This window comes from Lycorma delicatula, chromosome 9 (assembly GCF_047948215.1).
Source record: "Lycorma delicatula isolate Av1 chromosome 9, ASM4794821v1, whole genome shotgun sequence".
NCBI classification, from domain to species: Eukaryota; Metazoa; Arthropoda; class Insecta; order Hemiptera; family Fulgoridae; genus Lycorma; species Lycorma delicatula.
This window is the reverse complement of record NC_134463.1, coordinates 111,585,435-111,612,252: the sequence shown is the minus strand read 5'-3', so window position 1 is coordinate 111,612,252 and position 26,818 is coordinate 111,585,435. Positions and strand designations below refer to the sequence as shown.

The window sequence follows — 26,818 nt, the reverse complement described above, 5'->3', positions numbered from 1 at the left end:
ATAGAAACAAGTTAAAAAATGCATTCCTTTAACGATATTTTGGTTACATCTATAAAATTTGCCTCTGTCCTTTGAAAATATAAGGAAAAACTAAATCTGTCGAAACATTCTTTTAATTCTTTCTATTTTCATTATTGATTTAATTCTGTTTTTCATTCTTTTTTAATTGATAAACTGGAATTAATAAATTGATTTGTAAAGAAAATAATTGCAGTTAGGATACAAAAGGAAAATTCAAAAAAGGTTTAAACCCGAACAAAGGAGAATTTGGTTCTTTTATAAATGTAGTAATTAAGAGAGGAGTCTGTAGCCCAGCATTATCTGTAAACGGATCAATAAATTTATTCAAAGAAACATTGACTTTAAAAAATAAAACGTAATAAACAGGAGTTAGATAGCTAGAGAATTTATTTAACCAATAATGAAACAGAAGTTTCATTGTTGAACAACGATTACGAATCGAATCTAACAGCCTTATTGAATTAAACATTTTTTTGTGAAAGTTTTCAAAATCATAAAAAAATTTGATTGGTTTAAAATTCATGTTGCTTTATTTTTCTTAAGATAAATGTTTATCTACCTAATCTATAAGAGACGATGGAATCATGGTGTCCGAATTGGAAGTAAAATGTTTTAATTATTTTTAAACAAAATTTACGCATTCTATTGGAAGAAGCTGAAAAAATTGTTCGTATTTTCAATTTTTTTTTTCTTATTTAAAACCACTGCTAAAAATACTCATTACGCAGTATTTTTTAAACTCTGGTTATTTTATAAAAAAAAGTTCAGCATTAGTATTCTGAAGTAACCAATCTTTAAATCTTGCTTAAAAACGTTGAAAAAGATTTTTATATTTTTATATTTTTAATTTATAACGTAAATAGTAAAACAATTTAAAAAAAAAAAATAAGATAAATGTTTTTAAATATTTCGCTTTTGGCTGCCGCAAAAGTAATTACCGAATTACTTTAAACTTACTCTGTGAATATGTAGTTACTACTAACTTATAAATCCATACCCACCGAGTTGGTCTAACGCATCTTTGCAAATCAACTGATTTCAAAAGTCGAGAGTTCCAACGTTCAAATTCTAGTAAAGGCAGTAACTTTTAAACAGATTTGAATACTAGATCTTGGATACCGGTGCTCTTTGGAGATTGGGTTTCAATTAATCACACATGTCAGAAATGGTCGACCTGAGAATGTACAAGACTACACTTCATTTACACTCATACATATCATCTTCATTCATCCTCTGAAGTAATATCTGAATGGTAATTCCCGGAGGTTAAACAGGAAAAAGTAAGGAAAAAAGCTTATAAATCCAATGTTGCTCGGGGTCATAATTTCTTCACAGACCCATCCTTCACTAACTTTTCACAACAAACATAAATAACCTTTGCATTACTTCTTGTTTAATTTAATCTTTCAAATCTAGGCTGTTTATTACTGTAAGGTTTGAATAGAAACGCGAGGAGTTTGAAATTAGAATATATATTTTATACTTTCAAACATACGCAGTTCAATAACTAATCTGCATTTATACAAATATGAACAAATATACAAAATGTGTAGTTGAATTAGTTATACAAATAAATTATGAAACTATACAAATTGAACAATTTAATTTTTAATTTGATTCAATTTTAGTTTTTTTAAATTTAATTAATTAATCCTGTCGTTAGCATAGAGAAAAATGCTTCAGATAGTCGTAAGTTGTGTACGAATACACATTCATACACATGCAAGTGTACAGTTTATAAATAACTAATGCCATTGTACAAAATATATACAAATTTAATAAACATTCAAATAAAGACAGCTTTAAAACTATAAAACAACTATGTTCAAGGCTGCAACGATTTAGACTCCCAGTGCTTGCATGTAAAGAACATTTTTTGTTTTTACATCTTGTTCCAAAATAATTATGTTCAAAAATATTCAAGAATGATCTAGAATGTTCCATAATGTTCTAAAAACCTTTAGGAAGTTCAAAAGATTTAAAAATAATGATTGTTATAGTGTTCGAAAATTTTTATAATGTTAAAAATTAAAAAAAATTAACTGTTAAATTGTTAAAGTATTACAAATTGTTATAGTGTTCGACAAAATTCTAAAATATTTCCAAACGTTCCAGAAATTTAATATTTTATAATGATTTAAGGTTCTCACCCCTCACCTCTCCCACAACGGTTGTGGTAGGGATGTCTTAACAACCACAGTATTTTTACTCGGTTAGTAAGTAATAATTGTCCAAAGATTGGTTGAAATCGGTCCTGAGGTTTAGGAGGAAATGTGAAACAAACATACTTACATCCGCACATACAATTACTTTTATTTATATTTAATATAGAGAATTATAGCATTTCCACACACCTTATAATAAGGAAACCTGTAAAAGATCAATTTCTGAAAAATATAATGGCTTATAAATTATTGTATATAATAATTTTTAAAACAAAAAAACATAACAATATGCTGCTAATTGATTTAAATAAAACCATCTATACTTATCTATTTATCATTTGTAAGTTGCTTAATCTATATTTACTTAGAATACCTGTATTATTAAAGTAGTTAAGATGATGGACCAATATTTTTTATTTATTTTTTTTATTAAAATATTATATTTTATTATTCAACAACAGTGATTTTATATTTATTTGAAAATACGTAAAATAATTTTATTTTGTCATATACAATAATAAAATGATAAGAAAACTAATATTTGATGTAAAACGTGTAAAGTATAGGAATATTATTTCCAATGTCAGAATTCAAGATGAGGCGAAGGAATGGAAAGCCAATAAATCTACTGAAGACATGGTTTTAGGGAAATGAATCTTGGAGTCCTTTGCAGCAATTTGTTATGACGGCGGCGCAATGCAAAGAAAAAAAGCACGTTCGCGATGAGCAGGTGAAAAGAGAGAGTGAAGAAATAAAAAGTACAAGAAAAAAAAAAAAAGAAAGCACAAGGAGTCGTCGAGTAAGAATAAAAAGAAAAAAGAAAGAAAAAGTACGACGGTGAGCGGATGGGCGAAGTAAAATACAGTACCGCTGATAGAGAAGGAGGAGTAAGTGGTATCCGGGCGTTGCTTAGCAACCACCACGTGATCCATAGTACACTTCCCAGCTGGGCTTACTACAGACCTGGCCACCACCTGCAACAACCTCATCTGGCATGTATCGATCGAAGTAACAACTACCCGTACTTCCCTTTTCCCCGGCTGTACGGCTTAACGTCAAAAACTACTGATTTTATTTTATTGCATTACAAATGAAATATTTTATAATAAAATAAAACCGGCTGTTTCTGGTTCATTTTTAATACCGCAAAACCTTTTACTTAATAAAAAATGTATTTTAAATTCGGCGAGACTTTTTCTCGAAAAAAAATTATGAAACAGTTTTTATATATGCAAAATGGAAAAAATCTAGATAGCTTTCATTTCCTTCCATTTTTTTTAAAATTTTATTTCGTCAAACCACGCTATCGAATGATTTTTTAATTATTTATTGTTATAAAACAGTACTTCTCTTACTGAAATGCGGCAATGTTTATAATATATTATTTCCCATATAAAGGAGAATATTTTTGATCATAAAAAATCTGTAACAGTGATTCATGTAAAGCACCTAAGGTAAAAGAGGACTAATCACATTTGCTTTCTATGAAAGTAATGATGCTGATTATTTATTAATCTTTATAGCGAATAAATTGAAGGTATTATTTGAAAAGCTGAAGATGACCTGTTTTTCAAAGAGCTTGACATACTCTTGTGAAACAATATATTCAGCCCAGTTAACAAGCCAACGGGAAATCATTTTATTCCTAACTTTCCCTGGAAAGACAGCCATAAGATGTTTGGTATTCTTGGGAATGGTTATGTCATTTATGTACAGACTTAGTCTTTTCTCAGGTCACCTACAACTTTTACAGCAAAGGCATCTAACATACGTATAAAAAGATTTATTATTATAATTAATTTTTACAGATATTGCCCATTTCCCATTCAGATCAGCTATGAATACCACATTAGCACTAGACCAAAGTACATGGTCATGGGATTCAATGTAAATTTAACCCAAAAAAAATATATATAAAACCAAAAAAAAAAAAACCTATAAACGCTTTTAACAAGTTGTAAGCAAAATCTTCAGAAAATTAATTTTATAAACACCCAATTTGTATCTGTTATGCTCATTCTTTCTATACATCTTAAGGAACCCAGCGGGTTAGTTTAGTGGTGAACGCGTCTTCCCAAATCAGCTGATTTGGTAGTCGAGAGTTCCAGCTTTCAAGTCCTACTAAAGACAATTACTTTTATACGGATTTGAATACTAGATCGTGGATACCGGTATTCTTTGGTGGTTGGGTTTCAATTAACCAGACATCTCAGGAATGGTCAAACTGAGACTTTACAAGACTACACTTCATTTACGTTACATATGATCCTCTGAAGTAATACCTGAACGTTAATTCCCGGAGGCTAAACAGGAAAAAGAAAGGTATCTTAAGGAACATTTTAAAAAGTAATGTATCGTACAAGGTAAAAGTAATAATCATTCATCACTCTTAAAAAAAATACTTTTTTAAAAATAAAGGTTTACAAATTAAAAAGAGTTTTAAATCACAATTTTAATTTTTTTTACAAAAAAAAAAAAATCATAATTTTGTAAAAATTATTCTTAAATAATTTTATAAAATAAAAATTATTTTTTTTAGTATTAAGTTAACGCACGAAAACAATTAATTTAATATAAGGTCAGTTTCAGAAATTATTATTATTAGCTCCGTGTTTAAAATACTTTTCATTTTAATTTTTGTCTATTATTATTCCCAGTATGTATACATTAACCTTATACACCTAATAAAGAAAAATGTATAAATTGAAAAAAAATTAAAATTTTTCTACAGGTACTAATTAAATTCAATTAAAAACTAACAAAATCATCTAATTAACGTTGTTGTTAAACTACTGCTTTTTATTCGCTTATTTACCCTCCCCAGGAATTTTTATATGAATCGATTGTATCGTTGAGATTTAAACAATTCTTTTAATTTCCTGGCATCGTAGCTCTAAAGCTATCCTACAAGAAGGAAAGTATAGTAATCACTCAAAAAGTAGGAAATGTTTTTTTAGCATTTCTATTCGTTTCATGATCCAGGGACTCGCCCCCAAAAAAATGGTAGAGTAATGTTCGTACGTATGTATGAGTATGTAAGTACGGGCTTACGTGTGTTGGCGTGTTTGATGCTTAATAACTTTTGACTGGATAAACCGATTTTGATGAAATTTGACACAGAGACTTATGTATATGGGGCAGTTTGTTGGTAAAAGTTTTGGGATCAATATGTCCAGAAGATGGGGTAGATAGTTTCTTTAGGCTCAGTTATCTCAAATTTTACAATTTAACCCCACTTTATATTAAGCTCAGTACATATACACATGCTTATCTTACAATTTAAAAGAAATACTTTGTCCACGAATTCGCCCTTTCCCCAAAAAACCCAGAAAAGGTATCTTTTTATTTATTAAAAATCTAAAAAAAAAATCTTTTTTATTTTTTCCTAAGCATAGTAGTAGTGCAAGTGGCCTCCTAAAAAATACTTTTGGGGCAATACTATGGTGGGGGATCCGCTAAAAGTTTAAAAAAAAACGATTTTTTTCAATTCCTAAAACTTTTTCATGAAAATTATTTTTCCACTACATAAAAATGAATAACCAATGCCAGGAAAGTATAACAAATTTATGGTTTGCTTTTTATTGATTCAATTACTTTTAAATACACTGAACATTAACAGTTCAGTGTACTTAACTTAAAAGATAAAAGAAACGGCCGGAGAGTCACGTTGGTGTTAAGGACGTGAACGTACTCACTACGAAGGACGAGTTCCTAAAGGAACTTTGTCAGGTTACAGGGGATGTCTCACTATATATACTATCCATGGGGCTGGCATTTGGAGCGACGCAAGTGGTCACTTTGGCAGTGCCGCCCATCTTGACGGACAAGCTTCTGTCCGATAAACGAATTCGAATTGGGTGGGGGCCTGCCGGGTGATGAGGCAGGCTTTGATGACATGTTTTCGGTGCTCGAATCCAGGCCACAGGGCCAAATTGTGTCTTGGACCAGATCGCAGCGGCCACTGCTTTACCTGTGACGAGCCTGGCGACTTGCAAAAGGATTGTATGCAGGAGATCACATGCAAATTGCATGGACATACGCCTGGAGGCCGTGTATGTAAGGCGACTTCGCCCACGTCGTGAATCCGCTGGAGTTTGCACAACGAAGCTGCGGTGTCTGTAGTGGACAGCCCTATCCGGGAGGGGAGGGAGGCTCCGGCGTCCCACCACCAATGATCGGGTAGAGAATCCCTTGTAGACGCCATTGGTGGGAATGCAAGATCGGTGCCCCGATGAGGAATCCTTCCGGGATTCTCCATTAGAGGCAGGACGTCAAGACCGGAGTCCCGGCGGAGGAATCCGTTGGGGTTCTCCCGCTAGAGGGCGCTAGACGCCACCCAAGTAGCCGGGACTCTGTCCCGGCTACCTGTACTTTGAATACTTTAAGGTACTTTGAGGCGAAGGCACCCCTCGGAACTAAGTTGAAGGACCCCTCGGATGCGTAAATGCGGATCCGGTTTCGGGGCGCGGGAAGATTACAAACAAATAAAAAAAAAGTACTTGAAAGTTCAGTCATACTTAAATACACTAAGCATAACAGTTCAGTGTATTTAAGTATGATTAAAATTTGTTTAACTATTTAACTTTCAGTGTGACTACTTCAGTTATGTAGTCACTATATTAAACAAATTTTATTTCTTGTACATGTTAAATATAATATTAGATTCATTACTGAAATCCTATATGATTGAAAATAAAAGTTTGTTGTACCCGTCTGTTAAGATATCAGTTCTAACAAATTTATCCATTTTTAATTAAATTCTGGAGCTAATTTTATATCGACCGTAAGTAAAATTTAGCATACAATATTCGAAGTATGCTTGAGAGCACTCAGAGAGCACTACTTCTTACTCAGAAACCTTTTTTTATCAATTTTTTTCATTTGAATGTTGCTTCAGTAAAAGTTTTATAAAACTTTGCTTAAATCTTTATAACATTTTGAAAATATTTTGTTATTAAAAACATCTTTTAATGTTTTTTTAATGAATTTACGTTAGTATAAGGAAATGCAATGTAAGGTTACGACACAAAACAAAGTTGCTCTCATTATGTCAATACCTCTACCTAAAAAGTAAATAAAATATTTTTTTTTTATGAAAGAGGATGTAAAAAACATACCAGATAAAAATATTTTCTACATTAAATAATATTTAAACATATTTTTCAAGTAAAATGTTTAAAAATATTTAATATAATTTATAAAAAAATCAAAAGTTTTTTGTATATTTTCTTCACGCAAAATATTTTTAAGATCCTCAAATATTATATATTTCAAGTACTCTTTTCAAGTACACTATTTCATACTTGACTGAAATTTTCTAATATTTTTTTGTCAGTTGCTAACTTAAGTTTATACTTTGGATAATTTTGATCATAAAATTTGGACAAAAATGCATTTAACTAATAATTTTGTAGTCATTAAGGTTCTCTATTTCCTTTTGAAGAGTTAATTGTGATTTCTGAAGAAAGTGAACAATCCTAACCCGAAAGTGACAAGAAAAATTGGTCTTATCAGTAATAAAAAAATACTATACTTGTATGAAAAATATGTTTCCTTAATAAAACACAAAAAGCCTGTTTGCCGCAAATCACAATAACGTACGAATTTGTTTTACACACAACCACATAAATATAACAGAATAAAAAAATTTGTTAATCATTTTCCTATTGAGCGAGAACAGATATTAAAACTTTTCTCACATTGAGCGGGGATAGAAATTAAATATAATAAAATATTTATAGTGGATATATTTTCCCACAAAAACATATACACTAATTTGTGGTTTATCGTTAAGGTTCATTCTTTTTTTATCCCTAAGATACATGTGTAGTACCTGAGATACATGTGAACATTAGAATTAGAATTACTTTCTCTGAAAGTATTGATATTCTTTAAATGGTCAGCCTTTTTGATGATGTCGATGAAAGATGTCATTTGTACGGTTGAACATTATGCACAAACTAACGTAAAAAATGTAAGGAAGAAGGTAAAAGGAAAAAACTTTACTCCTTACTTTTTCTAGTAGGATTAATTCGGGATGCTTGTTATTATTTTTGGAAAGCATTGTATAATTTTTATAATTAATAAATGAAACAATTGCCTGGCACCTACTATAGGTTATTGCTTCCTTCATTTATAAAAGCTATACAAATTTCCAAAGATAAAATACATTATTTTGTGAGTAAATTTTAGAGCTAAAGATAAGAAAGAAATGTATAAACATACTTCTGGAAATCCTTCTTTTAGATTTCGCCTTGATTTCTGCCCAAGGAAAAAAGAAAGAATATTGAAATTCTTGGGACCCAAATTAAGAGAAAAATTTATTGTTTTGTATGATTCGTGACCTGAAAAATCTTATAAATTCAGAAAAATCTTTAACAGTTTCCGAGATTGATATAAAAGCTAAATATTAATACAAAGAATAGTTCTTTAGATTTGTTGTTAAAAAATAACTTATTCTTAAATTGCTAATAAATAAATAAACGTTTAACACCTGGTCGGTCTGTTACTAACCATGTTGTCGTAAATGAGCTGATTTCGAAGTCGAGAGTTCTCAGGTTCAAATCCTAATAAATGTACTTGCTTTTATACGGATTTGAATATTAGATCGTGGATACCGGAGTTTTTTGGAGGTCGGGTTTCAATTAACCACATATCAGGGATGATGGTTGACCTGAATTTTTTCAAGACTACACGTTTACTGATACAGTGGTAAGTCACTAACTGTTGATGCGACTATAAATAAAAAAAATATAATATAAAAAATAGAAATCTTTAGAGATCTTAACTCTAAAAATGATATAAATCATTATAAGGAATCAATAAAATTTTAATGTAAAAGACAGAATAAGAACAGATAAAACGTTTGAATACTGATATCTTTAAAATACTGTTTTAAACTAAAACATTCATCCTTAGACCCCGGTACTTTCCGTAAATCCGGCCTTCGTGGCGCGAATGCCCTCGGCCTTTCATCCGGAGGTCCCGAGTACGTATCCCGGTCGGGCATGGCATTTTCATTCGCTAAAAAAGACAACTTTTACCATGTTTATTAACATTAGGATATTTTTCGTCTTAAAATATAATATTATAGAATTTGAGAGCAAATAAAAAACATAAATAAAGTTTATGAAATCGGTAAACAAAAATTAGAAATCAGATCGTTTTTGACTTCAAAAAATAATTGTGTAGCCTGATAGTAGAAAATTAACTACTAATCTAAACAAGGTTAAATAAACGATTCAAACTTCTTAAAAATAGTTGCAAAATAAAATATATATATTTTTTTAATCAATAGGTATAATTTTTACCAATATTTAAGTATAGTAAATTAAAAAAAAAAACTACAACAAATAAACTGTTCTTCAGAATAAAAAAACCGTTCCTATTAAAGATAATATCTTACAAACGCAAAAAAAAATTAAGTTTTTGCCTATGAGTAAATGTTCTCATTAATATTCCGTTGAAATTTTTAATAGATTACCTTACTACCTAAAAAAAACTTTCTGCTACTTCTTTCTTAAATTTAATTAAACGATTTCTTTTACAAAAATAATATTATTCTGCTAATGAGTTCTTAATTACATTAATAAAATAATAATGATTTTCTGCAGCTCGTTAAACGTGTAAAAATAATATTTACTCATCTACATTCATTTAATACCTTCAAAATTTTAATTTGATTTTGTACTAGAATAATTTATTGTTTTCTTTCTTTTCTTTTTAGTCATCAGTTAATTAACTGGTTTTGTTGCTGTTTTTCTTTACATAATCTATTACAATATCAATATAAATTTATATAAAACTATTATCCATCGTAAATAAATTAAATAAGGATGTCTACATAGATGGTCCACTAGCTACTTCACATCATTACATGGGTTTACCACAAATTTTGTTCCTCTCCTATTCACTTCAAATTTTAATAACGAACTAATTTTTAACATCTTCCTGTACACATTTCTTTTCTTTTCTTTCTAAACTTTTTCTTTATCATTCGCAACTATAAAGGAATAACATGTAGACCAATATTTTTTTCAAGAATGTCTTTTTTAATATTTAATAAAACGTTCATTTTACATTAACAAGATTTATTTATTTATTATTTTCTGCTACAACTCCTTCTTGGGCCATACGTTGTCAATTTTTTGTAATTTCAATATCTAAATGATTGAATTCTACAATTCCTGTTTTTTCCCCTTGTCTTAATATTAAATTCTTCATTACCTTTTTTCATGTCTCGTTTCATTCATTCATACCTTTGTTTTACTATTATTTATTTTCAAGTAGACCTCTCTTAATAATATATTTATGCACTGCTTTGTTATCTTCAAATATTTTATTTATTAATACGAACTATTATCTTAATTACTTAGTAATTTTGTATATTCTGTTGATTCTTTGATTAAGGATCTACGATAATTTTTCTTGAATCTCACTGGTAAAATATTACATTAAGTTTCTTTTAAATTAAAACTTTAAAAAAAACGAAACGTTTTGATTCTCTAAACTGCAGACACACATCTACCTGCCATATTACTGCCGCAAGTTATGTTACATGATTCGGATACAAGTCGTTATGCATCAATTTTATCATCAACCAGCCTTTCAAAAAGATGATATGTAAATGCATAGATATTACATATATAAGAATGGTTGTTACAGCTTTAAATTTACAATACATTAAAATATTTTTTGCATAAAAGTTGAAAACCTAATCCTCACTCAGCTAGTTTACTAAAATTTATCTCAGTTATTAATTTAATTTACGCTACCACTTATATCTGAAGCAATAATAGCATTTTTGCTTTCACAAATTTTTTTTTGTCTTCAATCATCTGACTGGTTTGCATCAAACCTGTCAAAAAAATAAAATCTAAAAAGGGATGGAGTGTCTATTCAGAATTATAAAAGATTCTACCATTAAAAAAATAAAAATTATCGGCAAATGAAAAAGACAAATGACATCTCACCACCTTTATCACTTCATCTTTTTAAGAACAATGACTCGAAACTTTAACATAATGATGGGAGATTTTAAGATTTTTGGATCGGAAAATCACCAGTATAAACTGAAGTAGACGAGAGCCCACGCACGCGCGCGCTCATACACACATACCTACAATTACACATGCAAACGAACGAACATAATTTAATCCCTTTTTTGCCTCCCATGAACATCTGAATAGCAAAAAAAAAACAAGAGAAAGTTAATTTTTGTCATGATTACCATAATTTCTGCCTTGTAATAGTAAATATAGTATTACGCTATAACTGAAAATACATTCTAAGAAAACACAAAGATTAAGTGATATTTTTTGTTGATATTTCCTATATAATTCAGAATTCACAATAAGTTTTTTTTTTTTTGTCTTCAGTCATTTGACTGGTTTGATACAGCTCTCCAAGATTCCCTATCTAGTGCTACTCGTTTCATCTCAGTATACCCTCTACATCCTACATCCCTCACAATTTGTTTTACATATTCCAAAAGTGGCCTGCCTACACAATTTTTCCCTTCTACCTGTCCTTCCAATATTAAAACGGCTATTCCAGGATGCCTTAGTATGTGGCCTATAAGTCTGTCTCTTCTTTTAACTATATTTTTCCAAATGCTTCTTTCTTTCACCAATAAAGTTTTATATTAAGTCCTGGTTACATTACTTCGTGTCATTTGAATACAAACAGTATAATTATATAATGTATTTTAATCCACATTTCCGATATGTAACACTAACGATTCCAGACTTAATTACAGTTGTACTCAACTAAAGTATTGGAGATACAAGGCTAGTCAGAATTGTTTCTCCAAGAATAATAATCTTATTACATCCAGTGATGAATTTATCAATGGTGTAGTTTCTAGAGCTAAATAATACCTGTGTTTCGATAGATTCTGATTGCTTAATAATGCAACAGTATGTTTGGTTTCGTTAAGAAGCTAACTAAAAATTATTTCACCCCTATATTTTCTTAGTTAGCCTGACATGTCATGCTTATTATTCTTTACAATAGTTATGATATTTTAATATTATTGTCAAGTCACGTATAACTATCACTCGTTTTCCTTTTGTAACAGTTTTATAGGAACTGATTCAGGACACCAAAATGAGCAAAAAGGTTCACACCTACATAAGGTTCTATTATGCTTTGTTTTCCTTCTCCACGCAGTTTTGTGATTTTCAAGAAAAAGATAATTTCTTAGGAACAGGTAAACCTACTTTAATTAAATTTGGCAAATCTAAGACCAGTGTCTTTTTCTACAAAATAAATTTTTTTATAGATTTTAATAAGGAATTTAAAAAAAAAGATCTTGTAATTTTCTACAAAATAAAAAAATTACAAAATGGCGTCGGGAAAGAAAACGAAGCATAATAGAAGAACTTATGTTGATATGAGCCTTTGTGCTTATTTTGGTGTCCTGAATCAGTTCGTGTAGTTCGGCTAATACGTCCAGGAACACCCCGTGTATATATACAGGGTGTCCCATATAAAACGCAACCCAATCTTACATTGGTAGGTATTGAAATAATAAAAAGGCATGTGTAAATGTAAATGTAATTTTTATTATTACCAACCATTACCTTACATTTAGAGCAAATGTTGGAAGCGGCCGCCATCTTCTTGAATACAAGCTTCAATTCTTTTTACAGCGTTTCTTGCAACTTTTTTCAAAGTTTGTTGCTAGATATTTAATACAGCTTGTTCAATATTGATTTTAATTCGTTCAACTGTTCGTGGTTTGTTGCTGTAGGCTTTTTCTTTGAGGTAACCCCGTAGAAAAAAATCCGCCGCAGTCAAATCTGGAGATCTTGGTGGCCACAAGCCTCGACCGATAACACGATTACCAAAGAATTCCTCAACGAAATCAGAAGTTGAACCTGCGTAGTGCGATATCGCACCGTCATGTTGTAGCCGGCAGTGTCTGTCTTCCTCTTCCAAGAGTGCGATGAACTGAAATAAAATATCCTGATATCGTTCTGCATTAATGGTGTACTCGAAAAAAATAGGACCGATTATTTTCTTCCGCGATATCGCGCACCACACGCCCGACTTCTGCGGGTGTAATTGTTTTTCGTGATAAACGTGGGGATTTTCAGCACTCAAAATTCTACTGTTTTGGCTATTTACGTAGCCATCCAAATGAAACCGTGCTTCATCTGTGAAAAATAACGAATCCATAACATTAATTCCCTCACGCAGAAATCGACGGAACCGTTGACAATATTGTAGCCGTTTTTCTTTGTCGGGCTCAAGAAGTCGATGAACCGTTTGAATACGATAAGGTCGTAATTGTAATCGTTTGGTCGCCCGATGAACAGTTGATTTAGACAAATTAATTTCAGCAGACAAACGTCTGATCGATTTATTTGGCTAGGCGAGTAATCGGTCTTTGATTTCAGCGACTGTATCTGTATTCAACACTGACGCAGATCTTTTTTTTTCCTTGTTATTAACAGAACCGGTCTCACTAATTTTGCAACTAACCTTAATACTGATGTTTCGTTAGGAGCTAGTTTATCTGGGTACTTAGTGCGAAACAAATCCAACACTGCAACCAGTGATTTCGTACTGAAGCAGGATTCGACAATGAAAACACGTTCATCTAGCGAAAACACCATCTTGTCTCTACCAATACACTGAACGTTATGATTGCATTGTTGTTTCTATCGGTAGTGTTTTACTGCGTCGCCGAGATGTTCAGATGTTTGACGAGTCCATTTCAGTAACGAGTAGAGTAGTAAGTTAGACTTTTGAAATTTCATGGATGAGTGACTGATGGGTTGCGTTTTATATGGGATACTCTGTATATATATATATATATATATATATATAAATTTGATTTTATTATCAATCAGTATTATACCCTTCAAAAAGATAATATATAAATGCATACATTTAAGAATGGTTTATATATATATATATATATATATATATATATATATATATAAACTGCACAACTTTTTTTTTATTAGAAATAAAATATATATTTCTAATACTCGGATTTCCCATATATTTGAAACTATTTGGAATAATAATTTTTCATATAATTATTGTGGGATAATATTGCTCTCTTTCATCCCTTCGCTATATAAAATATAAAGAATCTCTTCCGCGGTATTTAACCCGAAAATCAGACCTTACGAGGGCATAAATAAATGTTTTCTATTGTTCGATAGCCTATTCCTCAAATCATTTGTAAAAACAAATAAAGTTTTTATTAAATAGATGTCCCTGAAAATGTTTAATTTTTTGTATCTATTTTTATGATTTATAAATAGAGAATTCATTTCTTAGTAATGAACAAATATATTTTAATAAGAAATTTCTGTGAAATAAATAAATATAGAAATATCAAGTTCAATTAGTGAACATCACAATATCTCTAACGTAATCATTTTAATAAAATTATGGTTCACCGATTATGAAATTTTTAAAGTAAATTAACTTAAAATACCAGAAAAAATATAATAACTCAAAATTATCAAAAAATATTTCGACTCCCACATTATGAAAATTATTTTTTTTTAATGATAATATATCGAAATTATCTTGATTTTCTTCTTTTTTTGAAGTAAAATAATCATAAATATTTAATTATCTACAATTATTTTAAATAACTACCTTCCTTACACATAAATTAATGGCAATTTTCCTGTGCAGTATTTAACAAACATTAATACGGTGTAAATAATAATTACCAAAAATTATATTTTCCTTTTTCATAACAGAAAAGATAAAAACTGACATAAAAATTTTATTACATACTGAATTTTTTTTGTTTACTTTGAATTTGAGACTGTAACCAATTATCTAAGAATTTAATATCAGATGCCAAATCGTTTAACAGAACTCTGAAAGAAATATTTTACCTCTAATTCCCAAATATTGTAATTTTAGAAACTATGTTGTATGTGTTTTTGTCTGCATACAATCAATTTTTTATAAAACAAATATATCACATATTCAGATTCATTATTAAAAATATATCGAGAAACACAGAAAACAGCGTTATTCTATGTATTTTTACATTTTCAACAAAGAAAAAATCTTTAAAAAACTCACCCTCTTTCTTTATTTCTAACAATATGTTAGTTTTTACAACTAATAAATAAGACAACAGAATTTTTTTAACAGAAAACAGTTATTCATACCGTATTATACACTCCTTTCCGACTGATAAAAGCAACGATTTGATGTTTTAAACTACATAAAAAAATCTATTGCTGTCGCAAGTTATGTTACTGATTCGGATGCGAGTAGTTACATCAATTAACTTTTATTATCAATCAGTATTATACCTTTCAAAAAGATAATATATAAATGGATACATTTAAGAATGGTTACAGGTATAAATGTACAATTTGTTAAAAAAAGTTTTTTTTGCGTTAAAATGACAGACTAATTCTGACTTAGCTAGATTAAACAAAATTAGCTAAGTTTTTTATCTTAATTTACGCCACCACCTATGGTTAATTTTATAGGAACTACGATACTAACCAGAAGATGCAGAAATGAATAAATAAATAAATTTCTTCATAAATATAAGGGTTATAAAACTAACAAGTTGAATGAAATGGCATCATACATTGTCGTGGATCGTAAACTTAATTTCTGTTTAATATTATATGAGTAAAACGGTTTTAGTTCAGGTGTATTTAAACACAGACGTACGAAAATTTAGTTGAAGATTAAAGTTATATTAAATATAAATTTAAGTTGTATAGAAATTTATATCGGGTATTTTTTAGAAATGTTTAATGGTCTTTACATTGTAGTAAACCTGAAGAAACGAACATTTACACTACTAAAGTTAAATCTAATTTTATTATTTTTTATTTTTTTATGAATGTCAACTTTTATCGACGACTTAGCACTCTTTGAAGAATCAGAACAAGAAGCGATCAGACCAAATTAACCAATTGAAAGAAGTAGCTTAAAAATAGGTTTGTAGATCTCTTTTCAAAAATTGAAATGGTGACAAGTGCCGGTAAATATTCAAAATAAACAGTAGAAGAAAAAGCATGGCAAAATTAAGATCATGGACCATTTTAAATATCTTGGAGAAATAATTAATAAAAAAGGAACATAAAAAATAGGATATTAGGAACAGAAAGAAAGAAAAATTGAAAATAGAATTTTTTTTCACCGTCTTCCCCAGGCTGGTCCACGTGAAGCATAAGCACGACCCGTGGGAGTGTCCTTTACTCTAACAAGCCCACCCGTCTACCGGCTGTAAGTCCGGCATGACAGGCAGGCCCGCCGGTAGGATCTTGATTTCCTTGCCCACCTCCCAGTGATTTCAACTCCCAGTGTGAAATCACCAGGTCCGACAAAGTCATGCCCAGCGACCCGCCCTGAGAGCCGGGACTCGGTCTTGCATTGCCTACCTCTAACAAGCGCAACCGACAAGCCGCAACTTCCGTGACTCTGTTTTAACAGCTCCGGGGCACCAGAATCCCCCTGCTTCATCGTTAACGGCCACCCACACAAGTATGGACAGATGTCGCTCCACAAGGGGCTATCCAGCACCTCATCGCTACCCCTACCCTTCACGATACTGAAATAAACCACAACGCCCCCGTATAGGAGAAACCAGAAAGTCAAATACTGAACAGCAACCACTCACCACAAAGCCGGTAGACACCAGAACAGCACTCACCCGTGAGCAGCATACTCATCTGTGTCGATGTTCCGCTTTCTTTCTAATAACGCATACCCGGTTCCTACAGTTGGCCGGCTGATGACCAGGCTGTCCGCAATTGGAACTCAACGCCAAGCGATCAGACCCGCGACAGGTCGAGGACATATGGTTTCGGCCCCAACAGCGATAACACCTATCATCAAGATCAGAGATCAAATAAAGATATACACGTTAAAATGAAGACCTGAAGCAAGTAACAATAAGAAAACGACAAGTGAATTAAATGGACACGGCCCGAATGAACAAATACATTCCGGAGAAAGATTCTCAAGATGGAAAGAATAGAGAAAGGAAATTCTTGAATTGAAGGTTCCTATAGGTGAAAAGAAAAACCTAAGAGGGAAATTTACTGAAGAAAGAACTAAACAGTCCGAAAGAATGAAGAACTTCTGGAACAAAAAGAAATAAATTTCACGAAATGATATTTGTATTAAAATGTACGTACGTTTTACTGTATTTTAATCGATGTAATGACGCCGGGGTTACTAAATATTTAAAATTTCAGGTAGTAAAAATTAACAAGAAGCAATTAAAGGTTTGTCCGTAAGTACTACAAGAATGATCATAGGAAATAAATAATAATTATGAAACTAATTTTAAATAGTTTATTATAAATAAAAATCAAATAATTTAACTGATTTAATTTTAATCTCTTATTTGAGATTTATTTAAATTTGTTTGTGAGTTTGAGAATCTAGCTCTAAAAATAAGGCATGGTGGTCAATTACGTTAAGAAGGAAAGTCTACTAAATAGAGTAACAGAACAAAAGAATTTTTTTTTTTTTATATTATGAGTTAATATTTTGGTATTATATTAACGAACAGTGCTTAGCTGATGGATGAATTAGAAGAAACATGAAAGGGAAAGTATTCAAATACGAAAAGAATAATTACTTTGTAGGCGAAGTATACGTAAAGAAAATACGAAATGTTAATATAATGTGAGAGGCGTAGGATAGAGAATGTCACCACGGTCTGGCTAGACTCTGCAAAGAAAAAAAATCCCTTTCGGCACGCCGGAAGGCGGAGGTAGATTTCACCGGTGCTAAGTAGGGGATAAAAAACATTTCCTTAAAGTTAAGAAAAAATTTTAATTTACTCTATACGACAATGTTTGCAGTGAAAAAAAGTTTCACATGTTTAGCAAACATCAAACCCATCTTACAATTCCAGCAATATTTTGGTCATCCCTTGCCGTAAGGGTTGGTCACATCAAAAATTGTTTCAGACAAAATTTTTAGGTAATGTTTAGAGGACTAACGACCACTTTAAATCGATTCGTTACTGTGCCTATTAAGGGAGGTACGATTTTTTTGGTCTTCAAAATTCCATTTTATCACCCCCCCTGAGCCAATGGTTGGTGATATCAAAAAACTTTGCTCACATAAGTTTTAGGACGTTATCTAGAGAATAATAGGAAAGTTAAACGAATTTGATATTTTCCTTAATAAGAAAATTATAGCGATATAGCGATATTTTATTTTTTTCGAAAAAGCCCCCCCCCCCCATTTCCTCGCCCTTGTCCGATTTTGGCCGGTAATGAACTCGATTGAGATTTTGGGTCGTTATATTTTATGTATAAATTTGAAAGTGATTGGCAGAAAATTACGGCAATTATCGTGTCCACGAGAGAGTGAAATGTATATATATATATATACATATATATATAAACCTTTGAGCTGACGGTGGTTTTGGGGTCTGGGGAATGTGAAACGCGAAGATATTTTGAAATTTTCCAGAAGTCGAATCATGGTACTCATTACAATAGGTAGCTTTCTTATGAAATCTACTTAAAACAGTTCACTAATTTCAAACTCAATTTTTTAATTGAATAATTTTTATTTAAATCGTTATTTCGTAATATCTGTTCAAGAGAAAATTATCGTGATACCTTCTCCGAACATTTTATCCATAATATTATAACAGAGAAAAACAAAAAAAAAAAAATATATAACGAATCTGAAATATTTTGTCAAAAGAAATAAAAAATTGGGTCAAGAATTCCACCTTCTTTAAAATAAAAAAAAAATGAAAAAAGGCTGATAATTAAAAAATTAAAACATTACAGGGAATGTACTTGGAGATAAATCAACGATAGTTTTTCCCCTTTCTATTGGAAATCATTCATTTTTTTCTTAAAAAATTAGCAAGAAAATTAACATCTAAACATTATTTATAAAAAAAAAATATTTTTAACCGAGGATTTCCTTCCAAAAAAAAAAAAAAAAAAAAAAAATAGTAATGAAAAATTACGCAGCAGAAACCCGGTTATAATAAAGTAATTATCTAGTTAATATTGTATGAAATAGTATTAATAAAAGATTTATATGAACAAATTTATTTAAAAATTAAATTATAGCATTCAGTATACATTAATTAACAATAAAAATCTAAAAATATGAATTATAACTTTGTATTAGTCGGAGCGGGCAGTCTGCATTGCTTACCTCCCGTTTTGGAAGGTAGACAATTCGAGACTCAGTTCGACCATTTATAATTTTCACAATAATTTTAACTCTGTTGATTCCAAGTTTATTTCATACGAATACTTAAATATAGAATTTTAATTATTTACGATTATAAAGTAAGTTAAGTGATTCAAACGCGAGTATAAAGATTAAACAATAAGTTTAAAAATTTCAGTAATTTGACTGGTACAAAATTCTCAATGAAATTTTCAAATGAATAAAAATTCTTTTTAAAGATCAAAAGTAAGAGAATTTTATGCATGATACGTAACAGAACTACTATAATTACTCTCAAACGTTTATACAATTTAAGCGGTGGCGGCTCGCATATAGGCATTGTGGAACTGCAGCACCCCTATTTTTACTTGATATTATCGATAAAATTTAATATAAGTATTTTTTTCTTTAATTCTTTCTTTATACTTGTACAATATACAAAATCCTTAAACTTACCGTCAGTAGCCATCCCCCAGTTTATAAAAAAGGTACAAAAATCTTTGTATGGAACTGTGCGCTTCAGAGTTCCAGCGGCGTGGTGTTCAGCTGTTGTACGCATGCGCAAATAGGAAGCTGCATGCAAGGTTAGCGAGAGAGAGACAGCACTGTTGCTCCCCCAGTGTTGAACCTCGCATGCTGGTGAAAGGTAGTTTTTTTTTTACTCCGCGTGTGTAAGGAACGTTCCTCTTTCGTTCCCTTTTCTAGTTTAGTCGGTGGAAGGAATGTGAAGTAGTAGTAGTTTTTTCAGTAGTAATCAGAAAATGGCGGAAAGCAAGGGCAGAGCTATTTGATTGCCAAATTTGTTCAAAAACACGCTGGAAGGGCGAAAGAGAAGGTAATTAGTAAAATTTAATTATGTAATTGTTTCTGTGTATGTAGAAATTTAAATTAGTCACCACTGGATTATAGTGTTTTTATGCGGACATTTTATTAAGTTATATAATAATACTATCAAATATTATCTGTATTGGCATTTTATTATTTATTCGGTTAAATCGAAAACTGTTTTTAAGCACAATATGCTTAAAAACTGTGTACCATATTCTTGAATGTGATAAAGTGTAGAATTAGATTATTATCCTGCTTCTAGCTATTCCATTTGATTCATTTTTCGGTTCTTTTATTTTACAGAAAACTTTAACCGCAGCCTTGAAAAGGCCCAGAAAAAAATTTCTGGAGCAGCACCCCCCATAATTTTAGTTAGAGCCGCCACTGCATTTAAGTAAAATTTAATTCAGTACTTAACGGAAATATTAAATTTTATTTTAATTAATATTATTTTATTAATTTAAATGTAACAAAAAGTTACTATAGAGTAATTAAGGTCGATTACGTAGAAAAAATGCAGCGTATACCCGCTAACAAAACCAGAACGTAACCTAACCTAAGTTTCACGTAATTCCTACTAGACAGCATTATTACTCGCTACCTCTTGTAAGGCAAGAGAAGGAGGAAGTGGAACGTTGTGGCGCGCAAGGGAAATGGCGGTCTGATAGGGTGGGGTAAAGCGGAAAGACTGAAACAGAAGATGGAGAAGAGAACTCGAAGAGAGAATGAGAGACACGAAGAAGCGAGAGAGCGGTAACGAAAGATAAATCTTTTACCCTCCTTCGACCGTTCTCTATTATCAAACATCTTCCACATAGCTTGATATCTTCTCCTCCTTATTACTCTCTCTTGAATTTCCCCTTCCATTACCTATTTTCCAACGTACTACAACAGGTGACCTTGACTTCTGATACATAAGAACTCATACCGTTTTCATGTAACCCCGCCACTCTTCCCCCGTTTCCATCAACAAACCCTTCTCCCATAATATTACTACTACTGCTACTACTACTCTCCTTCCCCTACACGTCACTCCCGAAAAAAAAAACTTACGCCCCGACGGTACACAACATAACCTATAACGTCATTTCACTCCAGACTAACTTACAATTTCAAACGGTGTTTCTTTGTGTCGCGACATTTACGTCTCATATATTTACATAGGCTTAACGATACTACCATATTTATATGCAAAACATCCTGAGGGAACAATAAGCAGCGCTACTACGTACTAGGACATCCGACGTTAGTTAATATTTGGAGCAAACTGATATCAGGACAAAATTTACAACTACGAAAGTAAAAGGTAAATAAAATAAATTATTTATAAAATAATACATTTTTAATGCGGTAAATTCTTGGTTTGGAAATTTTAATACAAGAATAAACATATATAAGCGGTCCCAACCAGAAAACTATTTTCAAATCGGTAAAAATCCTGGGTAGTTAAAACATAAGTTCCTTTTCCGATAACAACAAATACTACATATAAAAAAAATTACCGAATAGCTAGAACCACAATAAAAACAATACAACTAGCCCCTACTTCGATTGATTTCAAAAGTTTTATTTTTGTAGAATTTTACTGAATATTAGTAAATTTGAGTAATATTATTTAGGGAATATATACTGTATTTATTTTAGAGGTTATTGCAAATATTCAGTTTAAAATTAAAAAAATAAAACTTCAGAATTACTGTTTAAATTACTGTTATTTATTGCTATGTGATGGATACATTGGTCTGTGATGGAACTTCTCCATCTGAACATACGTGGAAGTAAAATGTTCTTGGGGAATAACATGGCCATGAGGACCTTTTATATATATATATATATATATATATATATATATATATATATATATAATAAATGATAAATTGAATGTTAAAATAACAAGAACACAAAACATTCAGATCCAAATATGTCACTACGCAAATAATAAATATAAAAACGCAGATAAAATATTTAGATCACAAATATTCCATACTGTAATGCTACAGGGAAAAACAACAATTTTACAATATTATATTATTACTTATAAATAAAACAAAATACAAAAAAATAACACAACGTTTCGCCTTCAATGTGAAGTTTTATCAAGTGCATTTCTTGTTTATTGATTTGTATTTTGTTTTATTTTAAGTAAAAATATTATAATATTGTAAAATGGTTGTTTTTACCTGAAGAATTATAATATGGAATATTATCTACTTATTTATATTTATTTCTATTATTTGTATAGCGACAATTGGATCTGAATATTTTTCGTTCCTGTTTTATATATATATATATATATATATATCTTCTCTGTACCTGTAAAGAAACTTTTCCTGACTGACTGATTCATCAACATCCAGCAAAAACTACTAAAGATAAATTGATGAAATGTTCATACGGTTTAAATGCATAATAAGAAAGGATTTTTTGCAATTTCGATTTTAAAGGGTTAGAATGGAGTAAGAATAAAATTTATATTTTATTAATTTCTCAGTAACGAATGAAATGTCATAATCATATTTTCATATGATTATCTAAAAACCATTTTCTACACTTTTTGAAATTCCGAATTTAAAGGGTAAAATTCTGATAACATTAAGTTTTATTATTTCTCGAATTTCACTGAAACAAACGAAGATATCAAGTTGATTATTGATGTGTGTAATCTTTATGTGAACATCTAAAAATCAATTCTTAGATTTTTTTATTCGACTTTGAAAAAATGTAAAAAATTTCCAACTATGATTACAAATTTTTCCCATTTCTGTCTATACTAAAAGAGATATTCACTCAATTTTGGCTTGAAAATACTTTTCAGATAAATGTCTAAAAATTATTTTCGGGTTTTTTGAATTTTAATATTTTAAGGGGTAAAAAAGGTATTGTTTTTTTTTGTTGTAATTTTTGCTGTTTTATACTACTGTTACTGAATCAATCATTATGAGATTTGCTACATTTTAATCTTAATTCATGTTTGTAATTCTGATAATGTATCTTACAAGCGAATCCGTGACGGGAAATCTACAAACGAATTAATGGATTATGTAATGCGTAAACTGCTGCACTGAAAAAATTACAATACATTAATAGTTTTTATAAATTGAACAGATTCATTTTTATTTATGATTATTATTCTCACAAGCATGAGTTTAATGAACACAGAGTGGTCCAGGGTAGAAAGCACCCTGGCTAGACGGGAAGGGCTCGCTTCGCTTGCCCTGATCTGCTAAATATATTCTAACCGCGACGAGAAACGCATACAGCGCGGGTGAAGCCGGGACGGGGATGCTAGTTAAAATATATATAAATGAATTATTTTCAAAATAATTTCTTTGTAGACGACTTTAGTTTTGAGAGATCTACAGATGTAAGAAAATAATAGAATAATTACGGTTTAATTAAATGCTTTAAATTATGTTGAATATTTAAAACTTTACCTCTTTTTACTTTCTTGTACAAAGTAAGGGAAGTATAGTGATCGCGAAAAATTTAGGTTTTCAGATTACAACGAAAATATCCATTTTGACCATCCCTGAATCCATTTCGTCTAGTTTCGCCGTGAAATCTGTACGTACGTACGTATGTATCTCGCATAACTCAAAAACTTTTAGCCATGGGTCATGTTGGAATTTTGGATTTAGGACTGTTGTAACATCTAGTTGTGCACCTCCACTTTTAATTGCAATCGAATTGACCAAAAATACCCAAAATCCAAAATAATTTGGATTTTGGACACGCAAACTGGACTCTTTCCTTAAGAACCTACGGTTGTTGACCGTTATTATTTTTTTTATTGAACATTTTCAGGCAGTCTACACATAAATTTCTAATGACTTGTATCTATACCTACGCATCCTATCTATTTTCCGCTTTAGCCTCCGGGAATCACAGTCAGGTATTACTTCAGGGAATGAATGTGGATGAAATGTATATGATAATAAGTGATAATACGAGTGTAAGTGAAGTGTAGTCTTGTACAGTCTCAGGTCGACCATTTATAAGATGTGTGGTTAATTGAAACCCAAGCACTAAAGAACACCGGTATCCAAAATCTATTACTCAAATTCGTGTAAAAATAATTGAATTTACTAGGACTTGGTCTACGACTTTCAAATCTACGCGTCCTATTTATAAATATTTAGCTATACCTCCTACATATAAACTACGCAGAAGACTGACTCTATAAAGTACGAACATGGATTAAGTAATAATTCATTTTCAGTTTCATTGTATAATTCAAGTAAATTTGATGTAATGCTGATTTATTCTTCGACTTCCTCATCTCCTAATTTTCCGTTTTCCTAATCTCATTTCATGTGTTTTATAATTCGAAGCAAATACCAGTCTAAGATTTCTCAGGCCGTTCAGAAATGTTACAAAATAAGAAAAGTTTAGAAATGAAGGTAAACGAACGGATCTCGGAGTAATATCTACACTTGATCGTATATCGAATTATAAGAATCGAAATCACAACGTGAAGTGAAGTGCAGCACATGTGTTCGAAACGGGAAGTAGAACGGAGTATCATCTTATAGGAATGAGACAAATCAGAAAACCTAGGATGAGATACTGAAGCTGTAATAGGTCATTACCTGGGGAGACTGAAGAAGAAGAAGATGATATACTAGCTGGTGATTTCCAAGCACACTAGAAAAATGTTACACTACAATCAGCTTTATTTTCTTTTTTTCTTATTCAACAGAAAAAATCTTCAACTTTTGAAGTAGATCTTAAATTCTTGTGTTTTAAGTATTTCACCTTTTTAATGCATTAGAAAGTTTCATTTTTCTTCCTTTTTTTTTTTTTTTTTAATTTGTCCTCCTACTTTGTGTGACGGAGAGTTGTATGTGTAGTAGTAGTATCTGCATTTTTCTAGAAGGCTCTATGTTCGAATCCCGGTATGACGACATTTTTCATATAAAGTGACAAACTGATTTTTCGCTTGTTTCCTTACCAGTACAATTTATTATTATTATTATTATTATTATTATTAATACTGATATTAATGTCCTTTTTCTCTAAATAATTCTATTTTTGTCATATGAAGTACTGCATTCCATCTCTTAAACTATCATTTCTTTCAAGATATAATCGCTTATAACACTTGAACGTAACCTGAAAGTTTCTCTATTTATTCTAAATGATTATAATATTTGATTTAGTTGCAGATACAAATAAATTACTATTTTTATACCGAATATGACGCTTTATTTCACAGTTAAATAAACTGCATCATCTGTATAAAAAATTAAAACTATATTCTACTGATTCCTTAACTAAAGTAAGGTAGTACGAAGTTTTCCATAAACGATGCATTTTGTCTACATATTAAAAAGTATATGCAATAAAATCCATCTCTGTCCAAAACCTTTATTAAAGGTTTAAAGGTTTTGGGCACTTTATAAGCTTTCACTCGTAAAGAAAAAATTAAAAAAACTCACCCATTACAAAAGACAAATTATTAATATAATAGTTATTATTCGTAAATCGTTTTATTTTTCATTAATTCTAAATTGCGTAAAAAAAATTTGTAATTTTTTTATTAAATAAATCTTATTAAATTTATATGTTATGGCTGTGATAAGAGCGAAACATTTTTGACATCTTTAAAAATTACATTTGTCAAGTATGACATTGAAATACCTGAAAAGTTATTGTAATAAATACTGATATAATTAACTCATCATTAATAAATTCTCTTTTGTCGAGATTATCATTTTTATATTTTATTCAAATCTCTTTTTATTTTAATTATTTATTTTATGAATTATTTACACAAGGCTAATTAATCGCTTAAATTAAAAATCATTAATATACCGTTTAGTATGCTTTTAATTTACATTTTAATCTATGCAAATTACAACTGCTACCGCAACCGATTTATTTCATCTTATATTATTAATTAATAAATTGATTATAATTTTATTTAACCCATGACATCAAATTTTATTTCTTAAATGGATATTTATAAAACACGTAATCATATTCTCATTCCATTCCTTAATAGCTTAAGGATAAATTGTTTAACTATTTGACCTTGAAGCGTAGATGACTTTAATACAAATCCTGTAAAATATTTTCCCGAATAAAATTATTTGAAATTAAAGTACATTAAAGTAATTAAAAGAGTATATAGCGTAATATTTATTCTAAAAAATTCTACAAGACAAGATCATTCAAATGTAAAAATTCTGAGAATGATAACTTTTGTATTTACTGATATAAAAAAATAGTCATTTAAACAGACATTATTCTCTAAAACTGATTCTGTAAAGCCAGGTATAACAAATTTAAGAATTCGATAACAATTCTCTATTGCTCATTGTGAATTGGTGTGCATCTGATTCTCAGAATAAAATCCCCAAATGATAGGTCATCTGTATATAAATGTTAACGAATAATATATGTAATCAAAAAATTGAAAAAACCTGGTGAAGTCCTCTCTGTAACTTAATTTTCAACCGAGCGTCCCAAATCAAAATTACAAATGTCTACAAACATAGAATTTTTACTTTCCCATCTAGATAGCGTTGTAGCTCTACTAGGGAAAGTATTGTAATCGGTCCAATTTGGGCTTATGCATTTTTCACCAGACTTAACGTTTTAACACCTAAGGAACCAAAAAACCGGATCGAAAT

The 26,818-nt window shown here is 30.4% G+C and overlaps 1 protein-coding gene and 1 long non-coding RNA gene across 3 annotated transcripts in view; one reads left to right on the top strand and one right to left on the bottom strand.

Moving 5' to 3' along the window:
• The window catches only part of LOC142329742 (uncharacterized), a 217,034-nt gene that overhangs the window by 19,839 nt on the left and 170,377 nt on the right, over positions 1 to 26,818 (bottom strand). The window lies entirely within an intron of this gene.
• LOC142329741 (acetylcholinesterase-like) overlaps positions 20,020 to 26,818 on the top strand; it is a 243,270-nt gene continuing 236,471 nt past the window's right edge. Inside the window, exon 1 of one of the 2 annotated variants that reach the window (XM_075374488.1) lies at positions 20,020 to 20,190. The gene's annotated coding sequence lies outside the window, so the exon portion shown is untranslated. Of the gene's footprint in view, positions 20,191 to 21,298; positions 21,490 to 26,818 lie in introns of those variants that run through there. The other variant, XM_075374487.1, reaches the window with a different exon arrangement.